Source organism: Rhinoderma darwinii, chromosome 2 (assembly GCF_050947455.1).
Source record: "Rhinoderma darwinii isolate aRhiDar2 chromosome 2, aRhiDar2.hap1, whole genome shotgun sequence".
NCBI classification, from domain to species: Eukaryota; Metazoa; Chordata; class Amphibia; order Anura; family Rhinodermatidae; genus Rhinoderma; species Rhinoderma darwinii.
In genome coordinates this window covers 87,473,429-87,484,799 of record NC_134688.1, presented here as the reverse complement: position 1 = coordinate 87,484,799, position 11,371 = coordinate 87,473,429, and positions in this window count along the sequence as shown.

The window sequence follows — 11,371 nt, the reverse complement described above, 5'->3', positions numbered from 1 at the left end:
TTTATACATGTTAACATACCTCCCAACTTTCAAGTATCACAAAGAGGGACAACCGATGCGGCACGCGCAGCGCTTCGCGTCAATTTTTTCTTTTAAGCCATGCCTCTAATCCTACCCAATCCCCACCCATACACACCCAGTTCAGTACACACAGTATCATGCTCCCATAGTGCCTCCCACACAGTATGATACCAAATAGCTGCCCCCACACATTATAATGCCCACACAGATGCCCCATACAGTATAATGCCCATGAAGATTGTCCCATTCAGAATAATGCCCATACAGATGCCCCCAAGCAGTATAATACCCATAAAGATACCCCCATGCAGTATAATGCCCAAACAAATTCCCTCATACAGCATAATGCCCCATAGCTGCCCCATGCAGCATAATGGCCCCATAGCTGCCCCATACAGTATAATGCCCACACAGATGCCCCCATATAGTATAAGGCCCCCATAGCTGCCCCATAAATGTATAATGCCCCATAGCTGCCCCATACAGCTTAATGTCCCCATAGCTGCTCCATACAGTATAATGCTCCCTTAGCTGCCCCTATGGCCAGTGCCCTTGTAGATAGTGCCCATGTAGATAGCACCACAGTGTCCCCTGCAGATAGTGCCCCTATATAGTGCCACAGTGTCCATGTAGATAGTGGCACACACCCCTTGACGATAGTGCCATCCCCCTGTAGATCGCACCATTGGGACTCCCTCTCTCTAGGAGCGGAATCCCCAGCCAGAGCATAGGCCAAGGGATTTTGCTCCTGAGGACGCAGATACAGTTGACAGTGGGACATACCCTCGGCCGCACGGGACAATGAGACACCGCCCGGAATTCGGGACTGTACCGCTGAATCCGGAACGGTTGGGAGGTATGCAATGTTAATGTTATCCAAGCCCTATCATTACTGGTCTCCTATTAATATCCTGCAGGGGGCAAGATGTCATTGTAATATTATGCGATTGTGTTTGTGTATATTTCCTAAACTAACTCCCAAACGGCTCAGGACAGCACCACTCTGTTGTTATGGCAGAACAGGCATCAGCTGTGGCCTAGTAGGAGACACCAGAGGATCTCTGTAATGGATCCATAATTTTTTACTGGAATGACCCTTTAAGTGGTTGAAGCAGAGTGGAGCACCACAGCAAGTCATGGAAGTGTTTAACCTCTTTTACCTTTGGTAGGTTTACATGGAGTTTTTTCTATTAAAAGTGTATATTATAGGCAGCTTATCTATACTGTACTATATTCCTAGCTACCAAAAGTATAAAGTTATTTGGGTTACAGGGCTTGCCACTTTAAATACAAATCAGCTACAACTTTATAAAAGAAAAAGGTAAACAACTTAGGCACTATTCAGACGAGCGATGGTGTCTGAGTGTATTACTGACAGCACACGGACTGAATACTGACCTATGAAAGTCAATGGACTTATTCACATGTCCAATTCTCCGCAGGCATCATGCACTAGTTTTGAATGGGTGAGTGACGTGAGTCAAATGTGAAAATTTGACCAGTCAACTGTTCAGAGAAAAAAAAACGAATCGCACCCTGACGCTAATGGAGTACGGTCTGTTTTTCACTGAAGTGTTGCTAGGAGATGCTAAAAAAAAACGACTTTGCTTTTTATCACTGACGTGAAAAGCTAATGATGATCACTGATGCTACACTGACGTAAAAACTGACAGGGCTTGTCCACACGGAATGAAAATTTCTGCAGCAATTCCGTTGAAAGTAGCAGACTTTCCGCTGTGGCAAAAACGCACCATTTCCTGTGTTTTTTTACTGCAGAAAATGGTGCGTATTTTGCCGCGTATTTCTCAATGCTGGGAGATGGTGATATCTGCTCTGAAAAATGCAGCAATTCAGTCCACTTTCCGCATCAGAAATTTACATGCTGCGGTCCGAAAAATATGCACTGCAGGTGAATTTCACCTCTGAATATTTCCGCAGCGTGTGGATAAGATTTGTTAAATCTCACCCACTTTGCTGCTACTGTATTCTGCGTTTTTTACTCAATAATATTGCATCTGACAGGAATCAGAACAGGAAACTTTGTCATCAGATTCTCTCAGTAGTGCAGCTCAGGCTTTGGGCTTGTAACCTCAAGAAATCATATTTCAAAATCTTTACCGGATTAAATCATATATTTGAGGTGCAGATTACACTGATGCTTTTGAGTTCTTCATGCCACTATGTTCAGATTATACAGTGATCCCACCAAAAGTGTAGAAGGAGACACCATGAGAGAAGTAGCGTTTGAACCAGGAGGGGGTAAATCTTTTTTTAGATTCTCAGTGGAAAATAGAAGCACATTATCCTTACTTTATATGCTGACATACATTTTAAACACTGTGCTCTTGAAAACATTGCATGATGTTTTATGCATATTTCACACAGTGACTGATACCTAAAAAAGTTGGAAGCAGTGGGAAACAGTTAAAAATATATTTGATTCTCTATCAATGTCAATCTGATCCACTAAAAATCAAAAACCTGGCAAGCGATTCTACAAAATTTAGTTGGAAGTGTTAAAACAACATAATTTGTCTGATTCACGCGGCATAGTATTGTATCCAGAGGAGAATATGGTCCCTTAAGTAGGAATCATATAACGACACAGAATGCCTACAGGTTTTACCTTACTGGGTCTGTGCACTAGATCTCTGAGGCGGAACTATCAATGACCTCCATTATTTTCCACACTCTGGTGAGGAATCGGACCGGGATCGTGTTTTTCTAAGAGTTTAGGATTTTCCCCACCGCTCAGCTTTAACCTAAAACCCACAATCAAGATGACATAAATGAGGAATTGGGTGTTTGTTCTCCTCACTTTAGGTAATTTTTTACACACTCTTAGAATTCAATATGTTACCTTACTTACTATTAATCTAGGGAGCCAGGGCTATATTTATTTTAACGTTTTTAAGAATTTCACATCCTTTTATTTTCTCCTCATGTACCCCACATGCTAGTATTATATAACTACTATTATTTCACTATTTGTGCCACCTTTTTGTACAAAATGTAAATGAAATACAGATGGAACTAAGGATGGATTTAATTAGCAAGAGAAGGTCAACATTGAAGACTATAAGAGCAGGAACTTCGGTAAATCTTGGAGTTCCACACACTTGGAATGTGATAACGTGTAAGCTGGTACAGAGGTACTTGGCTAACACTTCTTTCATGTCCACATTAAAATGTCAAAATCCAAATATATTTCTTCTTTGAAGTGGACATTCGAGACACCTTCAAAGACTATAGAGGGGAATTTGCCCTTGACATCGTCACAGCACAATGGTAAGAAAGAGTTCACAGTGCCCTGCAAGGTGTTCTGATACTAATATTTTGGTATTAAATTAAAGAGTATTTCTTTTTGCCTGATGTAAAGCCAAGGGTAAGGAAGGGATGTGAGTCAAAAAATAAAATAGTCTCAGACAAGCCCAGATAAATACAACTGAACAAGTCTTTACTAGAGTGCCAACCATGGTATTAGGTACCAGCCATAATGAAGTTAAATCCTTTCTTGCACAGATGAGTGGTGCAGTTCTAGAACCTTACATAACCCAGCACAAGCTTTGGACAACTAGCGCAGTAGAGGTGGCAACAGTGGTTCTCCTTCATTTTTCTCTCACGGTTCAAATATTCTTCCCTGATGCAGAGGTATAATAAACTATGGGAATTTAGATGAAACCCTCTATCAGGGTGTCTGGTGGTTAAGTACAAGGTGGTTGCACTCCATCCAGCAATTTCAGTGTCAGTGTTCACTTGCTCACAGTTTTCCACTGATCTTTATTGTGCCAACATATTGTCAAAAACTGACTTGCATGCTCTTCATTAGCAGAGACCACTGCATACTCTTCGTCGCACTCGGGAGCCCCTACATACTTAAACGCCGTCCTGATGCTTCTGCAGTCTCAGGCGCCTGTGCTGTTCATCTCTCATTTTCTGCCCGCTATCTGCCTCATATCATGCCGCAGCCTCTGGATTGCAGCCTCTTTCAGTGGGATGCACGGCTGCACTCTTCTGCTGCAGCAGCTGCTGTGGCAGGCCTCACTAACGCGCACCCCTCCCCCCAGTTTGTCCACTAGGTAACAGGACAGCACTAAAATTATATACACAAACAGGTTCACATAGGCAGCAAATAAAAAGACAGCAATCAAAAGGAAGTGCAACACATCCAAGTACCGCACCAAACCTTACACAGGACGATAAGAGAACAAAAGACTCTTGGGGCTTCCTCATAGCCGCCAAATCTACACAACTACTCAATTAACAAATAAACAGATAGGCACACAAAGATCATTGGATTTGGGTTTCAAGTGACCCACCAGAGGTAATGACTCTGAGAGCTCCCTCCATCTACACAGAACATGTGCACATCCATTTTTAATCACAACGTAAACTTTGTTATCATTGCACACACAGGACATATCTTCGTGGTCTAATAGGTTATTTTAGAATCAACCCCTAAAAAGTAGAGTCTAAGGGCAAGTGATTAGTCAGTTCCAAATGGGGTTGCCTTCTACTGGACCTTGGGGGCCTGTTATATTAGGGGCTAATTATTGTGTTACAGGCTGGGCGCTCCAGAGGAACCTCTGGTATTCTGGTGGGTCAGTTCAAAACTTCACATAAGGTATATAAAAGAGTACTAGATCACCAGCTGGATTTGGTTTTGAGGCTGAATGTGCCAACAGAGATTAACAGTGCAAATATTGAGGTCTTCAGTATTGTAAAGTACATGAAAACAAGCTGTGATAAATCTGTGAACAGTAGTGGAAGTATCAGTGTGTTTGGTGCAACTTTCTAATTACATTTTATGAAAAATTATTAATACTTTTTGATACAGCTGCTTTGTATCCTCTATACAGAGTAGCTGTATCTAGTGCTGAAATCTGTCTCCGTCAGGTCAGCGGTACTGACGGGTTCAGTGACAGCGGTTCCTGCCCATCCCTGAAACTCAGGATCGAGCTGTTACCGATCACATTAAGTTCATGCAACGTCTATCGCCACGGTCCGTCGTTCTGCCTTAAACCTTGACGGCCGTGGCCATGGACATCTTACCTCTGTGCAGCGTCGTCCTCCTGTGAGGCACCGGCACTCACTTCTGGACTTCGAGACTGTCGCCAGAGGGCGCGCACGCCCACGCGTGCACGGTCTTAAAGGGCCAGTGCGCACATTTTGCAGGAAGTCTGCAATCTAGCCCAGGATGCCCTGGGCTATAAAAAGGGCTCTGCCCTCTAGGTCTTTGCCAGAGCGTTGTTTGTTACCCATAGTTTGTCGTGCTAATGGTCTCCCTGTGTCTTTCAGTTTCCCAGTGTACCTTGTTCCTGTATCCTGTTTCCGTGCTACCCAGTTCTAGTGCCGTGCTGTGCTACAGTCTCGCTTGATTTGCGACGCCTCACCTGATATCTTCCCGCCGCCTGTTCCAGGACGTGCCTGCCTCGCTACTGTCTACGATTGCCTCCGATATCCTCGCTGAATTATTGAACTCTGTACTTACCTGTTTGGCCAGCTGCCATCCCGCTACGCGGAACGGCCCAGTGGGTCCACACCCCGCACCATGACAGTTCATAACTTAGATGTGATTGATAACAGGTGGATCCTGCATGTCAGACACACAGGACCTGCTGACTCTGAACCCGTCAGTGCCGCTGACCTGATGGATACAGGATTCAGCGCAAGATACAGCTGCTCCGTATACAGGATACAAAGCAGCTGTATCTCAAAAAGTAAAAAAACTTTTAATAAAAAGTATTTTGAAATATGCACCAATCATTCCGATATTATTAAAAAAAAAAAAAACATTTCAAATAGGTGTTCATAGCCTTTGAGGCTAGATACACATCACATATTTTTTTGCGGAATTCCTACAAAAGTACAACAAAATGTAGGTTACTGGGTTTTTAACAATCCCATTCACTTACAGCGCAAACCAATCTGCAGCAGATTCTATTTGTTGTGTATAAGTCACAGATTTTCAGTACGGATTTCATTTATTGCAATGAGTAAAATCCACACCAAAGTGCATCATATACGGATCTGTAAGCCAGTTCAACAGCGTAATATTTACGCATTGTGTGAACCTAGCTTAGGGGCCGTTCACATATCCGTTGCCCCTGTCAATTTCCCTCCGCCGTGTTGCAGAAAAGCCGGAGGGAAACGGATGCTAGAACGTATCCCATAGCTTTCTATGGGATCTGTTCTGGCACATAAATTGTGCTGCCGGACCTGTGCAGGAGCCGGATCCAAAAACACTACCTGCAGCATTTTTGTGTCCGGCTTCCTGGGAGGTCCAGCACCGCATCCTATTAAGGGTATGTTCACAAGGCAGCCTCCGTTACGGCTGAAATCATAGAGCTGTTTTCAGGAGAAAACAGCTCCTGAATTTCAGACGTAATTGGAGCTGTTTTTCCATGGAGTCAATGGAAAACGGCTCCAATTACGTCTCAAGAAGTGACAGGCAATTCTTTGACGCGGGCGTCTTTTTTTTACACGCTGTCTTTTGACAGTGGCGCGTAAAAAAATGACTGTCGGCACAGAACATCGTAAAACCCATTCAAATGAATGGGCAGATGTTTGCTGCCGCTTTGGAGCCGTAAATAGGGTGTGTGAACCCAGCCTTATTGTATTGTTCACAAGTTAAACACCAGGTGCTGCAGAATCCACCTTCCAGCAGCACCCGACATGGGAATCCCCGACCAGAGCATTGCCAACGCTCTGGCTGGGGAGCGGAATTTAGTGCCACCCATGCCCCCCCCCCCCCCCCCCCTGTGAATAGCACCACTCCCCCTGTATATAGCGCCACTGTAGTTCCCTCTAGGAGCAGAATCCCTGGCCAGAGCATTGGCGGCACTGTGGCCAGGGATTCCACTCCAGGAGCCCCTGAGGTCACTGTCCACATATGGACAGTGACGTCAGGGGCTGCTCCTGAAGCGGAATCTCCTGCCAGAGTGTCATCAACGCTCTGGCCAGGGATTCCACTCCTAGAGGGAGCCCCTGATGTCCCTGTCCATATATGGACATTGACATCAGGGGCTCCTCCAGGAGGGGTGGTGGGTGGTACCATCTACAGGGGGGTGTGAGTGACATTAGCTACAAGGGGGCGTGGGTAGTCCTACCTACAGGAGGCTGTGTGGCGCTAACTACAGGGCGCACTGCCGCATTATCTACAGAGGGCAGTGGGGCATTATCTGCCCATGAAATTCATCAGTTTTTAGAATGGGCAGTGAAAACCGGATGCAAAACAGGTCACAAACAGCCGTCAAAACCGGAAACACGGGACGGATATAACGGCCGACACCTGGACCCCGTTGTATGAATAGAAACAACAGCAATCCCGGCGTGGTGTAGATAGAAGATGCAGGGTGGAATTGGGTAGCTGTAAAGGCACCAAAACCTAGCTACTCCCTGAAGATAGGGCTAGTGTTTGGCATATTTGCAGGTTCACAAGGCTGCTTCAAAGACCGGAGTTGAGTGGACAGCAGCTGTCTTCTGGGAACTCCCACTCGGCACTGCACTGAATATGACACACGTGACATTACAACGTTTGTGTCAGACTTCAGTGTAGCACAGAGGCGAGTCCTGACATGTTACACAAGTATCTAATCTATCATGTATCCAATCTTTTACAAGCTATGCACCACTCTGATAAAAATAGGCACATTTTCAGACCCTAGACGACCTATTTGGTGGACCCTTGTGATAAAAACTGATCACAATTATGTAATATTTTATAGTCAAGTTGAGTATTAAGTATCCTCCAAAGTTTTGTATCGTCAGCAGATACGGACACCTTGATATCAATCCCTTCTACAAAGGTTAATAAAGAGATTAAAAATAATTGGGCCTAACACCGATCCTTGTGGTACCCCGCTGCAGACTTCAGCCCATTTTGAGTAAGTCCCATTTATAACTCCTTTGTTTTCTGTCCCTTAACCAATTATTTGTTAACATGCATACATGTTCCCTTAGTCCCTGTGTCTGTAGCTTCAGAACAAGACTGTGGTGTGGAACAGTATCAAATGCTTTTGCAAAATCCAAATAAATCACATCAGCAGTATGACCGACATCCAGATTTGCACTCATTAGCGCCTCATAGAAGCCAAGCATGTTGGTTAGGCACGACCTGTTTTTCATGAATCCATGCTGGTTATCAGTTATTAGACTTTTCTCCGCTATATACTTTTGCAGTTCATCTCTTAGGGGCCGTTCACATATGTCCGGCATCCGCTTCAGTTTACCTCCGGCATGTTGAAGAAAAGCCGGAGGCAAACTGATGCTAAAACGGATCCCATAGTTTCTATGGGATCTGTTCTGGCACGGAGGACATCAGTTGCGGCACCGTACCTCCCTGGGAGTCAGATCTAAAAGATTTACCTGCAGAGTTTTTGGTTCCGGCTCCCAGGGAGGTTTGGCGCAGTATCCTATTTAATGGTGGCCAGATGAACGCCGGGAGCTGCCACATCCACCTTCCAGCAGCACCCGGCCGGAAGGTGGACGTGAGCTAGGAGCGGAATCCCTGGTCATAGCATTGCCAGGTATTCTGCTCCAGGCGGAGACCCTGACGACTACCCTCCCACCCAGGGCCAGCCTTAGGGGTGTGCGACCTGTGCTATTGCGCATCACTCCAGCAGGTGGAACAGGGCGCTGCGCTGGCTCCCTTCCCCTGCTTGTTTCAGAAGCGCCTGGGCCCGGCCACTCAGCCACCTTTCCGCCCGGACACTTCTTCACTCAATGGCGTCGCTGCCGCTGTAGCAACCAGTGACTGCTAGCGGTGCCACCGGGCATGAGGGTGCCCGTCGGGACGGGCAACGGGACCCCCAATGGCCGGCTGCGCCGCTAGCAGCCGCAATGCCACTATAGCAGAGCCGGGAGATATCTCCCTGCTGTGCTATCTACTAGCGCCACTGTAGCTCCTTGAAGGAGCGGAATCCGCGTGTGGCTGGGGATTCGGCTACTGGAGCGCTCCGCTTGATGTCTCTGTCCGTATATGAACAGTGACATCAGTGGAAACTCCTGAAGCGGAATTCCCGTCCACAGCTGCGACCGGGGATTCCACTCCAAGATAAGCCAGTGACGTCACGGTCTATAAATGGACACAGACGACAGGGGCTTCTCCTGGAGTAGAATCCCCGGTCACAGCGTGGGCAACGCTCTGTACGGGGATTCCGCTTCAGGAGTTGCCACTGATGTCACTATCCATATATGGGACAGAGACATGAAGGGGAGTGCTCCAGGAGCGGAATCTCCGGCCAAAAAGGGAATTTCACTCCTTCACAGAGCTACAGGCTATCTGCAGGAAGGGGGAGGGGGTGCTATCTACATGGGGGTTGTGTAGCACTTCCTTCAAGGGCACTGTGGGCTGTGTGGCGCTACCTACAGGGGAGTACTGCGTGGCGCTACCTACAGGGGAGTACTGCGTGGCGCTACCTACAGGGGAGTACTGCGTGGCGCTACCTACAGGGGAGTACTGCGGCATTATATAGAGGGCACTGCAGCATTTTCTACAGGGGCATGTGTGGCACTATTTAAAGGGGGTGGCACTGCGGTATTTACAGGGGGTGTAGCACTATCTACATAGGGAACCGTGGCATTATCTACAGGGGGGGTGGCGGCACTATATACAGAGAGCACTGCGGCATAAGCTACAGGGGGTGTGTGGAACTATATACAGGGGCACATTTTCAGAGCTAGACTACCATTTTGGTGGACCATTGCGGTAAAACCGGATGTTAAAAACAGGTGACAACCAACGACAACTAATGGTTTTGTAGTAAAAATTGTGAAAATGCCTGATGGCAACGGATACATTTTTGCATCAGTTGTAATCACTGAGAAACAAAAAGACTGATGCTGATGCAACGGACATATGTGAACACACCCTTAGAATACCCTCAAATATTTTGCATGCCACAGATGTCAAACTTACTGGACGGTAGTTACTCGGTTCCACCTTTTTAGCCTTCTTAAATATTGACGTCATCAATTTTATCGCAAAATTATTTTATTCTTCAGGAACATGGTCTCTCTAGAAGTCCCTGCATTCACCTTATGCTAGAGATTTCTTTTTGCATAGGAACCACAGATCTAAATATCCTACATACGTTATTGGAGATTTATTAATATCGGTGCACATTGTGAGCGATCACCAGATTTATCAACAAGGGGCACATCCGGTTGATGATAGTCACATAAGGTAATGCTAGGTTGGGCCTATAACATAGTTTGCCAGTTTTCTAATTAAAAAAAAAAAAAATTAAAAAAAAAAGTGGAGAGTGACTCTAAAAGCTCATCCACTTTCTCCATCAGTATGACGGAATAAGTGGCACAGGGGTATAAAAAAAATAAAATAAATAGGCGTTTGGCCAGAAAACCAGCGTAACTGGATTGAAAAATTTGCCCCATTGTGTTTCACCTAGTGAGTAATGTTCCTAGATGGGTAACCTGCCAGATGCCACTCTGACAGCTTTGTAGGGCACTAATGCAAAGATTTAAATTTTCAATAGCCCTGGATCCGACAACCACTATGACAAAATATTGTTTTTTCCAGTTCCCAATCTTTTTTTGTAAAATATGGACATTCAGAACTTTTTATTTATCACCTAACGACCCACAGTCTACTACTTTCTGTTGGTATCAGACACCATCATATCTCAGCCAATACTTTTATGACAAGTGAATGAAAAAGGCTGAAAATTATGATAGGTGGGGTCCAACCTCAGACTCCCACCATCACCAAGAAGCACCAAGTCCCTGTTTCCAGCAAGTGGGCCGCGCATGCACAACAACTCTCCATAAGGGCACGTTCAGACGTGGCAGAATTTTTCCGCTTCTTGGTGCAGATTTGGGGCAATTACGCAACGAATCTGCACCAACATTTGCATATTTGACAGGTAATTCAGACGTTGCAGATATCACAGATTTCAGTTTTTGCATTGCGAAGGCTGAAATCTGCAGTGAAATTCCGCTTCTCCGCAACGTCATGAGCATGCTGCGGAGGGAAAATTGAACGTGGCCTAAAAAAGCAGAGATTATGGATTTCCCTATTTTTTACTTTTATTAAGGATATTTTGCTCGTTTCGACTTGAAAATTAAGTATTCCTAAAAATCTATTACAATGAGTTACATATTATAGTAAACTTTCACAATAACGAAAATAAAACGCAGTCATTATTTTGTCAGTAATTTATTATTATTGTATAGGTATAATTTTTTTACAGCACATTATGAAGTGCAAGAAGGAACAATCATCCCAGTACTTAAAGAGGCTCTGTCACCAGATTATAAGTGCCCTATTTCCTACATAATCTGATTGGCGCTGTAATGTAGATAACAACAGTGGTTTTTATTTTGAATAACG